The sequence below is a fragment of the Felis catus genome, chromosome B4, assembly GCF_018350175.1.
Source record: "Felis catus isolate Fca126 chromosome B4, F.catus_Fca126_mat1.0, whole genome shotgun sequence".
NCBI classification, from domain to species: domain Eukaryota; kingdom Metazoa; phylum Chordata; class Mammalia; order Carnivora; family Felidae; genus Felis; species Felis catus.
Genome location: NC_058374.1, coordinates 24,706,332 through 24,720,659, shown reverse-complemented (window position 1 = coordinate 24,720,659; position 14,328 = coordinate 24,706,332). Strand labels below are relative to the sequence as shown.

General features: G+C 37.1%; 1 protein-coding gene across 1 annotated transcript in view; it reads right to left on the bottom strand.

Moving 5' to 3' along the window:
* Positions 1-14,328, bottom strand: part of GAD2 (glutamate decarboxylase 2) — an 88,715-nt gene that overhangs the window by 36,793 nt on the left and 37,594 nt on the right. The window lies entirely within an intron of this gene.

Genomic DNA, 14,328 nt, shown 5'->3' with positions numbered 1-14,328 from the left:
CGAGCCCCACATGGGACTCTGCACTGAGCGTGCAGTGCAGATTTCTCTCTCCCTTTCTCTCTCTGCCCCTCCCTGGCTTGCTCTCTAAACAAACAAACAAACAAACATTAAAAAATTTAAAAATACATTATAATAATCAAAGGAGTTGATTTACACAAGAAGCTAGATGTAGCTAGATGTGTAATTCTTAGTCAAGTTGCCTAATTTCTCGGTGCCTATTATTATCATCCCTGGAACATAGTGATAATAATATTACTTATGGAGTTATGAGGTTTAAATAAATTAATACATACAAAAGTATTTTAAAAGTGCTTGACATGTGGGAAGCACTCCATAAGTGTTAATTTGTATTGTTGAGCTTGTAATGCACTGTGACATGCATATCCCGAGTCTTTGGGGAAAAAAATAGGGAAAGGACAGAGTAGTTGCATGGTGACAGAGGCAGAAAAATATTCTTTAAACCAAAATACCTCTCTTGAGGTTGCTAAACTGGATAAACTTCTCACATCAGGATCATCGATCTGGGGTGTTAAAAGGCAATTTGAAAAATAAATTATGGGCAGGAGGTTGTCACAATAAATGGCTAGGAGATGCTACTGGCATTTAGGGACCAGTGAGCAGGGTTTGGTATTTGTCACTAGTTCAATAATTTATTTGTGGCTGTTCCTGTGACTTTAGGTATAGAGCAAACATTGAGCTACTTTATTACATCTTCTAAGCTTTACATATTGAAATATATTATTAGAAGTTACTTGTCTAACACCCATTTGAAAAAAATATGTTACTTTTCTTTAAATTTATTTTATTTATTTTTATTTTTTTACATTTATTTATTTTTGATAGAGACAGAGCACAAGTCAGGGAGGGGCAGAGAGAGAAGGAGACAGAATCCGAAGCAGGCTCCACCCTCCAAGCTGTCAGCACAGAGCCTGATGAGGGGCTCAAACTCACAAACTGCCAGATCATGACCTGAGCTGAAGTCGGACGCCTAACTGACTGAGTCACCCAGATACCCCTTTTCTTTAAAATTTTTTAATATTTATTTATTTTTGAGAGAGAGAGAGTGCAAATGGGCAAGGGGCAGAGAGAGAGTGAGACACAGAATGTGAAGCAGGCTCCAGGCTCTGAGCTGTCAGCACAGAGACTGATGTGGGGTTCAAACCCATGAACCGCGAGATCATGACCTGAACTGAAGTCAGATGCTTAACAGACTGAGCCACCCAGCCTCAGTTAGAAAGTTACTTTTCTAATGGCCATTTTATAAAAATAATTTTGGCATTATATAGTAAGTAGGTAAGTTATATTTTCTGTGATTTTCATTTCATTTCATGAAGGAGATGTCACAAAATAGTTGGAATATAAAACAGATATTAAGCCTGAAAGCATTAAGAACCACTGATTTATGTGAAGCTGTTTTCCAAAGGAAGGCAGTTAAAATGCAATTATCTGGAAATGGTAATGGACAGGTTACCAATGGTCAGTCAGGCTGGATTGGAACAAAGGAGAGTAAATGAGCATCTGGTGCTGAGGGTATGATTCCAGCTCAGAGCAGCCTACCTCTGGGGAACTTCCGTGAGAGGGGGCTTCTGAAGGAAGGGCAGAGGGAGCGGAAAGGCAGGGTGGTGGGGCTGGGAAGAGGAACTCGCTGCCTACATTTCTCCCTATGCTTCACAGCTTGGTCCCAGGGGCATCCCCCAAAGCAGTGATTTTCAGTCTCTCCTGGATCAGGCTATGCTCAAACACCTTGCTTCAGCACCGATATAAACAAAAGGTGCAGATTTCAGAAGAGATTCAGGTATTATATTCATCCTTTACATAAAATTTTCAGCCCATTAAAATTGCCATGGTATTTTTGTGGGTAAACACGGACACTGAGGGAGATTCTCAGAAACTGTTGCAAATCCCAAATTTTGCCAACCACCTCTGCTTTTGGAAAGTTTTGGGTAGACTAGTTTGACCGCTGCTATTTGCTCGTCTAATCACACCCGGATAGTTTTATTAAGCATGAGGCAGTAAGGTGTCACCAAGAAGTCACAGATTAGGGTACATTAGAATTACAAGGGGCTGGAGACCTGTTTCTAGTCTAATTGTCTCATTTTTCAAATGAGGAAGCAGGCCAAGAGAAGTGAAGTGAGGCCCAAGATCAAATGGGGGTAAAAAGTTGGTTGTTACTAGAAATAAAACACCGAGCTTCCTAGAAGGGCTGAACAGATAGGAAACAAGCCTATTTAGAAAGATTAGAGTCTTGAAAGATAAGATAAGTCCTTGCAGATAATGTCTGACTTTCATGGATCAGAGGTGTCTTTCAAGTCTTTCAGGAAAGCGGTAATGAGGAGTCTGCTCTATTTCCCCATCAGGGAGCTTTGGGGCAGGCTTGTCAAATAATCAAGTTTAAGTGGAAAGCGGTGGGTGTGGCTCTTAACAAGGCAGGTTCCAGCCTTTCTTAGGCTCTGTGCTTAAGATAACCTGCTTTATCCACTTAGGAACCCAGAGGACACCTCCCCCACCCTCCCCACTACTGCTTCACACACTGCAGGTGGTGCTTTCTCTCACAAACAAACAAACAAACAAACAAATAAACATTTAAAAATAAAGAAATGGAGATTTTAGCCTAGTAGCATGTTCAAATAATTGTGTGACATACTAGCCAAGTATCATTCATATGACCTATGGTTTTGAGCCATCATGGTTGTAGGGCAGGAGCAGAAGGAGCTCTAGACATGGATTGTGCATTCCTTGTCTGTCCATGTGCTGTGGGGTAAGAGAGACAACTCGCAGGGTCCTCTGAGGAATAGAAGTGGTCAGGACAGGCTTGGCTTTTCCAGACAAGCATCTCGGTGCAGGGAGGCTTTGATCAGCAGCTGTTGCATTCTGTATGTGTAGCCTAAAAGTCACTCCATAGTGGAGCACCTGGCTGGCTTAGTTGGATAAGTGTCTGACTTTGGTTCAGGTCATGATCTCGCAGTTGGTGGGTTCGAGCCCCACATCGGGCTCTGTGCTGACAGCTTGGAGCCTGGAGCCCGCTTCGGACTCTGTGTCTCCCTCTCTCACTACCCCTCCCCTGCTCACACTCTGTCTCTCTCTCTCTCAAAAATAAACACACATTAAAAAAAACAGTAAAAACAAATACAAGTGGCTCCATAGCAAAAAGGTGTATCTTTAATGTTTACACCTTCCAGCCCTTAAGTGCACAATTATGTAGTGACTGATGCTTTGCAATGCTGCTCTCTGTTAGGTGTTAGCGTTGAAGAAAGGACTGGCATTTGACTGCAGACTGTTGAACAGACGTCTGCTATGGATGTGGCTGCCTTGCACAGAGATTTCTGATTTTGCCACAGTCTGCAAAAATGTATGTAATGCTATAGGGTCAGATAACTTGACAAAGTTTCCTGGGCAAAATCCCACAATAGCAGCTAAAATCTTCTCTTTGTGGGAAGAAGCTAAAGACACAAATTATACCACGTGTGGATTTTGGACCCAGATTCATGGCTAACGTCCCATATGAAGGAGAAAAGCTATCTTACAGAAAGGAAGGAGCATGTTACTAGAGGGTTGATACCTCTAGGCAGGCATCCAAATGGTCACAAATCAGGTGCTTGAGTCACTGGTGACCCTGCTTGTTGGCCCTGATGAAACTGTAGTAATTCAACCAGCTTTTCTTAAGTGAGTAGAGCTTGGCTCTGTCCACAGAGATATGTATGCAAAGAAGAAAGCATGTGTGACTCCTTCCTGTTAGAAACTGATTAATATTATGATCACTGCTAATAGCAATACTGCTGTCAGAGATGATGAATTGTCAGCTTCAGAAGCAGTCACTGCATTGTGCCTTATTCCATGATCTCTGAGTCTCATGTCAACCCTATAAGAGAGTTATTGTTTTGACCTTGCAGACAAGGAGACTGAGGCTCGGAGAGGCAGGTGACCGTGGCTAAAATTTGGAACTCGGAGGCAGAACAACTTGCTTCTTGCCCCAGATCCTATGCTAATTGTGTGTACTTGAAGAATTAGGTTCTCCCTCTACTCATTCATAAAATGATGATAAAGTACCTCTCTCATAAGGTTTACATGAGGATTAAATGAGATAATAAATACAAGACATGATAAAGCACTGAATATAAAACTCAATACATATGAGATAGTCTCGTTTTCACTAGCAGTAATTCTAGGAGTCGTACGACTTGTAGAATGCCACACAGCTAGCAGAGGGCAGACCGAGAAACCTTGAGCTGTCTGACATCGGAACCCAGGTTCTTCGCACCATACACTGGATGACTTCCAAAGCTTTTATGGGGTTCAAACAAAATATCTGCCTCTCTGCAAGGCTGAGTTCTGGAACTGTAATGTATGTAATATCAATACTATGGCTTTTTGGAAGCCCCTCAAAGTGAGTAGTTCCCTGATTCCAATTCTATTTGCTATTAGCACTGTTTAGTAAAGTAAAAACCTATCACCTCCTACTAAAATATACTGCTCCATCATCTCTTTTTTTAAATTATTTAATGTTTTTATTTATTTTTGAGACAGAATGAGACAGAGCACGAGCAGGGGAGGGGCAGAGAGGAGGGGAGACACAGAATCTGAAGCGGGCTCCAGGCTCTGAGCTGTCAGCACAGAGCCAGACGCGGGGCTTGCACTCACGGAGTGTGAGATCATGACCTGATCTGAAGTCGGACGCTCAACCAACACAGCCAGCCAGGTGCCCCTGCTCCATCATCTCTTGATGATACTGTTCTTTCCTGCATAGCATCTAAATGCTATAGGACTAATCAAAATTTGCTAGGTTTTCTACCTAGTATTTTTACCCAGTCAGTGCTAAGCAGAACTATTTCTTCCATATAGATTGTGATATAGGAACAGTAAAGGGAGCTCATGGACCCAAACAAATTTTCAAATTGCCCAGACTCTGTGGTGACTTGAAACTCTCTTACCAGAGAGATCCCCTGGGGAGAAGAGCTCCCTATGTCTCCACATGGCTGTTGCTGGTGTGTGTAACCTATCCAAGGACAGACCCGCAAGATAGGCTAACAAACAAAAGTCAAACAGATCAGGGGTGCCTGGGTGGCTCACTTGGTTTAAAAAATCCAACTCTGGACTTCAGCTCAGGTCATGATCTCACTGTTCTAGAGTTTAAGCCCCACATTAGGCTATGTGCTGACAGCGTGGAGCCTGCTTGGGATTCTCTTGCTCTGCCCCTCCCTTGCGCATGCTTGCTTTCTCTCAAAATAAATAAACTTAAAAGAAAAAGTCAAAACAGTACTTGTATTACAAAACCAAACCCTCTGCCAAAAATGTTACCATAATTAGAAACAGTAAACTTCCTTGGTCCCTTTAATATGTAGTTTGATTTGGAAAAAGAACTTTAACAGATAATCATATTTTCCTTTTAAGATTTGTTTTCCAATATGCACAATGAGATCACTTAGCATTATGGCCAGGATATGGGAGCAGGATATTTTTTGTGATTTTTGTATCTAATTCTAACAATTTTTAAAAAAAGATTTACCTTCTCCAAAAGCATTTACTTCACACACACACACACACACACACACACACACACACATTCAGTCACTCACTCACTATGCAACAATTCAAGTGATGTGCAATTGAGGACCCCAAGCATGATATGGTAAGGAGCTACTTTTGTTTTCATATGAAGCCTCTAGATTGCTGCCATTGGGTGCGAGCCTTAGAGCGCACAGAGAAGTGTGTGACAAAGGAAAGTTGTCTGAGGGCAAGAAGGTATGCCGGCCATCTCTCATCACTGCCTCAACTGCCCAAATCTGCCACTCCTCTTCCCTGAACACACTGGTACAGAGAAGAAGTGGATGATAGAAGTTCAATCACCATGTAAGGAAACATACTTGGCTATTCCAAATAAGTTTTGAACCAAGGAGGAAATAAAAACTGCAATTACAGAACATTAAAAATTAATGACATGGGAATACTACATATAAAAATATGAGAAACATCCTAAATCATTCTCAGAGGAAAATGAATAGCCTGACATGCTTTTGAAATTAAATAACAGGGAATAAAAATAACTAAATGTTTAATCCAAGAAGCTAAGAAAATAAAAACAAACAAGGTAGGCAGGGGGAATGAATGAATTTTTCAATGAATTAGAAACTTTAGAAAGTAAACTAAATTAATAAGTTCAAAAGCCGGTACACTGAAAAGATCAGTGAATATACAAGTATCTGATTAGTTCAGTAAAAAGAAAACATGTAGGGCTGCCTGGGTGGCTCAGTCAGTTAAGTGTCCAGCTCTTGTTTTTGGCTCATGTCATGACCTTACCATTTGTGGAACTGAGCCCCATGTGGGACTCTATATTGACAGCACAGTCTGCTTGGGATTCTCTCTCTCCTTATCTCTCTGTCCTTCTCCTGCCCCTCAAAATAAATAAATAAGCATTTAAAAAAAGAAAAAAGAGGGAAAATATCACATTTGAAATAAGAAAAGAGGTTATGGAAAAAGATATTTTAGAATTATAAAAAAATTAGATGTAGAATTTTATGCTAATCTTAAAATTTTGAGTAAATATATAATTTTTCCCTGATAAAATATAAGTTAAAAGAAATGATTCCAGAATATGTAGAAAATTTAAAAAGACCAATAACCAAATAAGTGAGAAAAAAGTTGCCCAAAACCCATCACCTAAAATGACAGGCCCAGATGTTTTAATAGTGAATTTTAACAATTCTATTGGGAGGTAGTATGCTCTAAACTCTTACAGAGAAGACAATGGGGACCTGTTGGATCATTTCTAGAAACTAGCTAATACTAAAAGCAAAATCTGTCAAAGGTAGTTCAGAAAAGCTTATCAGCATATCTTATAATATAGCTACAAAAATCTGGAATATGTTTTAAAATATAATACAGAGGAAATTACAGATTAACATCGAACCAAGTACAAATTGTTGCAAGAATACAAAGAATGGAAGGAAGGGGTAAAATAGTAACTACTTTCTGTACCTATACATGAGTAAACAGAAATAATGTGTAAGAAGAAAAATACAGATCTTTACCAAAGAATGCAAAAAATATCTGAATAAATGGAGAGACACATGTTATTTGATGAGAAAACTCAACACTGCAAATACACAGAATTGATCTCAACACAATTCCAACCAGCTCTCCACTGGGAGTTTTAGGGGAATGAGAATCTGAGAAAATAATTCTAAGGTACAAGTGGATGAAAACAATATTAAGAATATTCAATTTAAAAAAAAGGGGGGAGGGTTTAAAAAAATTTAAAAAAATTAAAAAAGGGGAGGTTATAGATTTTTCTTTACTAGAGTGTAGAACATATTATAACACTATAGTGATTAAAAACGTATGGCAATTGAGCCAAATGGGCAAATCAGTGGAACAAAAGTAAAATTAGGAAGTGATTAAAGAATAATTTTTTGGATCTCACATGGTGTTGAGACAACATCTGGCAAAAACTAAGTGGATAAAAAATAAAAAATAATTAGGTACCTCTCAGGCACCATATATCAAAATAAATTTCAGTTACATCAACTATTAAAATAATAATATAAAGGTTCTAGGAAAAAAGATGAATATTAGCATGTACTAAGAATGGGGGAGACACCCCAGAGGTAGAAAATGGATAATTGATGATAGCTCTGACTACCAAAAAATGAGGTATTTTTACAAATACCATAAATAAAATTAAAAAGCAAACGATACATTTTGGAAAATATTTACAGCATATATACAAAAAGTGTTTTGTGTTCTTTTTCACTAACGAATGACTGAGAAGAATAAAATGCTCAACTTTGCTAATTATCAAAACTTCAAATGAAAATAATAAAAAAACAGTTTTCATTTATCAAATTGACGCAGGTCACTTAAAGGTTTTAGTTCCTAGGACTAGTAAGAACATGGTGAATAGTCAGCCCTGTACGCTGCTTAGGGGGAGTGTAAATTGGCTGGTTCTTTTCTGAAGGGCAACATGCCAGCAAGTATCCAAACTCTTAGTGCAGACATAGTCTGGGGCTCAGAAATTCTATTTTTAGGAATTTTTCCTGCGAAAATAATATAAGTATGCATGCAAATATTTAGCCACACTGATATTTATATTAGCAATTTTTTAAATAGTAAAAATTTAAAGTAGCTTAAATGTCTAACAACAGATTTGTTAAATAATATAAATTCCAAACAATAGATTATTAAATAGCAATTAAAAATGATATTGGAGGGGTGCTGGGTGGCTCAGTCAGTTAAGCATCCAACTCTTGATTTCGGGTCAGGTCATGATCTCATGGTTTGTGAGTTGGAGCCCCACATCAAGCTCTGCATTGTACAGGAGCCTGCTTGGGAATCTGTCTCCTTCTCTCTCTCTCTCTCTCTGTTGGAGATGCAGGAGAGAAGCATCAAAGAAAAGACTTCAAAAGGGAAGGGCTGGAGAAGGTGCAAGGCCTTAGGACATGTTTACACAGCTGAACGCTGCTGTGGCTCAGCTCCTAAGGAACAAGAAACGTAAGGAACGCCAAGAGCCATTAACATTGTCCAGGGCCAGATCCTCCTCACACCTGACCCTTCCTAGTGTTATAGAAGCCAATTCACTCGAAATTCAACCATGAAAAGCTAAACCATTAGACTGATGACACACTTGCTTAGCTGACTTTATGCACATAGTCTTTAGCAATTATCCTAATAAAAAGAAGCTTCATTCTGGAGTTGGGGCCTCATTCTGACTCATTCTGAGTATGAGGACATTGACTTCACTGCACTTTGCGGACTCATCTTTTGTGACTCTGACCATACTCCCTGCAACATCTCTCTCTCAAAAATAAATAATAAATAAACATTTAAAAATGATATTGGAGAATTTCTAATGACATGAAAGTTGCTCATTATATTTTATTATGTAAAAAACAAAGTTCTAATCAGTAGGTTTTATATTTAAATATACATAATATATTTGGAACTATATACACCAGAGTATTAGGAGATTATGTCTAGATCCTTCTATTTTCCTATTTTTTATAATGAATATATTCTGTTTCTAGAATAAGAAAAGAATCTTGTTTTTTTTTTTTTAAAAGAAGGGGCTATCCATTACCTAATACCATATACAAAACCCAAAATTGATCAAAGACCTGTATATAAGGGTTAAAACTATAAAACTCTTAGAAGAGAACATAGGGCAAAACTTCATGAGATTGGATTTGGCAATGCATATTTTCATGGATATGATGCCTAAGGCACAAACAAAAAAAAGGAAAAATAGACAAATTGGACCTCAAAAATTAAAAACTCTTGTGCAATAAAAGATACTATCAACAGAATGAAAAGCATCCTATAGAATGGAAGAAAGAAAATAGTTCCAAGTTTCTGTAAAACTTGATAAAGGATTAACATCCAGAATATATAAAGCACTCCTTCAATACAACAACAACAATAACAAAGACCCAAACAACCTAAGTCAAAGGTGACCAGATGGACCTAGAGACACATATATGACATTACATCCAACAGCAACAGAAACACATTCTTCTCAAATGCATATGGACATTCTTCACGATAGATCATATGCTAGACCACAAAACCAATCTTAACAAATTTAAGAAGATTGAAATCACATCAAGTATCTTTTCCAACCACAGTGGCATGAAAGTAGGAATCAATTAAAAAGAAGAAAATTGGAAAAATTATGATAAGTATGTGGAAATGAAAACCACACTGCTGAACAACCAGTGGATCAAGGAAGAAATAAAAAAGAAATCAGAAAGTATCTTGGGACAAATAAAAATGAAATACATCATAACAAAACTATGAGATGCAGTAAATCAGTTCTAAGAGGGAACTTAATAGTGATAAATGGCTATATTATATGAAAAAAATCAATATCTCAAAATATCTGACTTTATATCTCAACTAACTAGAAAAGTAATAACAAACAAACCTAAAGTTTAGCAGAAGGAAGGAAACAATGAAGATTAGAGCAGAAATAAATGGAGACTAGAAAGATAATAGAAAAGATCAACAAAATTAAGATCTGGCTTTTTGACAAAAAAGAAACAAAATTGACAAACCTTTAGCCAGACTAACCAAGAGAAAAAAGGGAGAAATAAAATTAGAAAGGAAAAAGGAAACATTACAACTCATACTACATAAATACAAAATATCATAAGAGACTACTCTAAAAAATATTATGTCAACAAATCGGATAATGTAGAAAAAGTGAAGAAATTCCAAGAAACATACAACCTACTGAGACTGAATCATGAAGAAACAGAATTTCTGAGGAGACCAATAACAAGTAAAGAGATAAAAGCAATACCCAACAATTTCCAACAAAGAAAAGCCCAGGACCAGATGCCTTTATAGGTAAATTCTACCAAACATTTAAAGGGTTAATGGCAATCCTTCCCAAACTCTTCTAAAAAGTTGAAGAGGAAGAAACATTTCCAAACTCATTTTATGAGACGAGCATTACCCTCATACCAAAGCCAGATAAGGACACTACAAGAAAAGAAAATTACAGGCCAATATCTCTGATGAACATAGATGCAAAAATTCTCACAAAATACTAGCAAACCAAATTCAACAATACATTAAAAGGATCATACACAATAATCAAGTGGAATTTATCCTTGGGATGTAAGGATGGTTCAACATCTGCAAATCAATCAACTTGATACACCACTATAATGAAGGATTAGAATCATATGGTTATCTCAATAGAGACAGAAAAAGTATTTGACAAAACTCAACATCTTTTCATGATAAAAACTCTCAATAAACTAGGGTTAGAGGGAACCCACCTCAACATAATGAAGGTCATGTATGACAATCCAATTGTACTTAATGATTAGAAGCTGAAATATTTTCCTCTAAGATCAGGAAGAAGGCAAGAGTGCCCACTTTTACCACTTCTATTTAACATAGTACTGGAAGTCCTAGCCAGGGCAATTAGGCAAGAAAAAGAAAAAAAAAAGACGTTCAAATTGGAAAGGAAGAGGTTAAATTGTCTCTGTTGCACAGGACAGGATCTTATATATATAGAAAACCTTAAAGACTACCAAAAACCAGTTAGAAGTAATAAATTTAATAAAGTTGCAGGATATGAAATTAACATAAAAATCAGTCCCATTTACAGTAGCATGAAAAAGAATAAAATATTTTGAAATAAATTTATCCAAGGAGTAAAAGATATGTATACAAAAAACTATAAGATATTGATGAAAGAAGACACAAATGGAAAGATGTACTGTGTTCATGGATTGGAAGAATTAAGGTTGTTAAAATGTCCATACTACCTAAAATCCTCTCCCTATCAAAAATCAAATGGCATTTTCACAGAAATATAAAAAACTATCTTAAAATTTATATGGAACCAAAACAGTCCAAATAGCCAAAACAATCTTGAGAAATAAGAACAAATCTGGAGGCATCAGATTTCCTGATTTCAAACTGTATTACAAACATATTGTAATCAAAACAGTATGGTTCTGGCATAAAAACAGACACATGGATCAATGAAACAGAACAAAGAGCCCAGAAATAAACCCATGAATGTACAGTCAAATTACCTTTGACAAAGGTGTCAAAAATACACAATGTGGAAAGAATAGGCCCTTCAATAAATGGTGCTGGGAAAACTAGACAGCCACATACAAAAATACGAAACAGGATCACTATCTCCACCATGGACAAAAATTAACACAAAATAGATTAGTGACTTCATTATAAAACCTGAAACCATAAAAATCCTAGAAGAAAACATAAGCAGTAAGCTCCTTGACATCAGTCTTGGCTATACTTTTTTGGATTTGACACTGAAAGCAAAGGCAACAAAAGCAATAAGAAACAAGTGGGACTACATGAAACCAAAAACCTTCTGTACAGATGGGGTGCCTGGGTGGCTCAGTTGGTTGAGCATCCGACTCTTGATTTAGGCTCAGGTCATGAGCTTGGGGTTGTGGGATCAAGCCCCTTGTTGGGCTCCACGCTTGTGTGGAGTCTGCTTAAGATTCTCTCTCTCTTCCTGTGCCCCTCTCCCCTGCTCTCTCTCTAAAATAAAATAAAACAAACAAAAACCTTCTGCATAGCAAAATAAAAGATCAACAAAATGAAAAGGCAATTTATGGCACAGGAGAAGACATTTGTAAACCAAATATCTGATAAAGGATTAATATCCAAATTATATAAAGAACTCCTACAACTCAATAGCAAAACCCAAATAAACTGATTTAAAAATGGGCAAAAGACGTGAATAGATATTTTTCCAAAGAAGACATATAAATGACAAACAGGCATATGAAAACATGTTTGACATCATTAACCATCAGGGAAATGCAAAGCAAAACTACAGTGAAATATCACCACATACCTACGAGGATGGCTATTATCAAAAAGACATGAAATAATAAATGTTGATATGGGTGTGGAGAAAAGAGAACCTTCGTCTGGTGCAACCACTATGGAAAACAGTATAGAGGTTCCTTAAAAATTAAAAATAGAACTACTGTATGATTCATGAATCCCACTCCTTGTTAAATATCCAAAGGGAATGAAGTCAGTATTGCAAAGAGATATCTGCATTCCCATCATCACTGCACCATTATTCACAATAGGAAGATTAGGAAACAATCTGAGAGTTAATTAGTGAAGGAATGGATAAAGAAATGTGATACACACACACGCACAAACACACACACACACACACACACACACACACACACACACTGGAATATTATTCAGCATAAAAAGAAGGAAATTTATGACAGCATGGGTGAACCTGGCAGATACTACACTAAGAGAAATAAGCCAGACATAGAAAGACAAATATTATATAGTTTCTTTTTTTTTTAATTTTTTAATGTTTATTTATTTTTGACAGAGTGTGAGAGAGAGACTGAGTATGGGTGGGGGAGGGGCAGAGAGAGGGAAAGGGAGACACAGAATCTGAAACAGGCTCCAGGCTCTGAGCTGTCAGCACACAGCCTGATGCGGGACTCAAACTCACGAACCGTGAGATCACGACCTGAGCCCAAGGTGGACGCTTAACTGACTGAGCCACCCAGGCACCCCAATATTATATAATTTCACACACACACACACACACACACACACACACACACACACACACGTGTGTGTGTGTGTATATATATATATATATATATATATATATATATATATATACTTGAAAAAAATCAAACTCATAGAAGCAGAGAGTAGAATGGTGATTGCCAGGAGCTATTAAGTTGGAGAAATGGGGAAATGTTGCCCCAAGAGTACAAACTTTCAGTTATAAGATGAGTAAGTTCTAGGGATCTAATATAAGTTCTAGTAAGTCTAATGATGACTTAATAATGTTATTTTGTATAGAGTTTGTTAAGAGAGTAGACATTAAGAATTATGACTACCCCCTTCCCCCCCACACAAACGGTAACTGTGTGAGGTGATAGATATGTTAATTAGCTTGATTGTAATCATTTTACAATGTGTGTATATATATCACAAATCATCATACTGTATACACTAAATATATATAATTTTTATTTGTCAGTTATACTTCAGTAAGACTGGAAAAATATATCTTCAAAAAAGTAAAAATAAGCAAGTAAAATTATTTTTAAAAATGGGCAAAGGACTTGGATAGACATTGCTCCAAAAAAGATGTACAAATAGCTAATAAGCACATGAAAAGGTATTTGACATCACTAATCATTAGAGAAATGCAAATCAATATCACAAGGAGATACTATCACACCCATTAGTATGGCTACTATTAAAAAAAAACAAAACAGGGGTCCCTGGGTGGTTCAGTCGGTTGTGTCCGACTTTGGCTCAGGTCATGATCTCAGAGCTCGTAAGTTCAAGCTCTGTTTTGGGCTCTGTGCTGACAGCTCAGAGCCTGGAGCCTGCTTCAGATTCTGTATCTCCCTCTCTCTCTGCCCCTTCTCCACTCACGCTCTGTCTCTCTTCCTCAAAAATAAATAAACATTAAAACAAACAAACAAACCAGAAAATAGCAAGTGTTGACAAGGATATGGAGAAATTGGTGGACACAGTTGGTGGAAATGTCAAATAATGCAGCCACTATGGAAAACAGTATGTCAGTTCCTCAAAAAATTAAAAATACAATTACCATATTGTCTGCCAATTCCACTTCTGAGTATATGCCCAAAAGAATTAAAAGCAAGGCTCAAAGAGATATTTGCATACACGTGGTATAGTATAGCAGCATTATTCACAATAGCTAAGATGTGGAGGCATACCAAGTGGTACATACATACAATGAAATTTTATCATTCAGCCCTAGGAAGGAAGGAAATGCTGACATTTGCTACAACATGGATCATCATTGAGGAT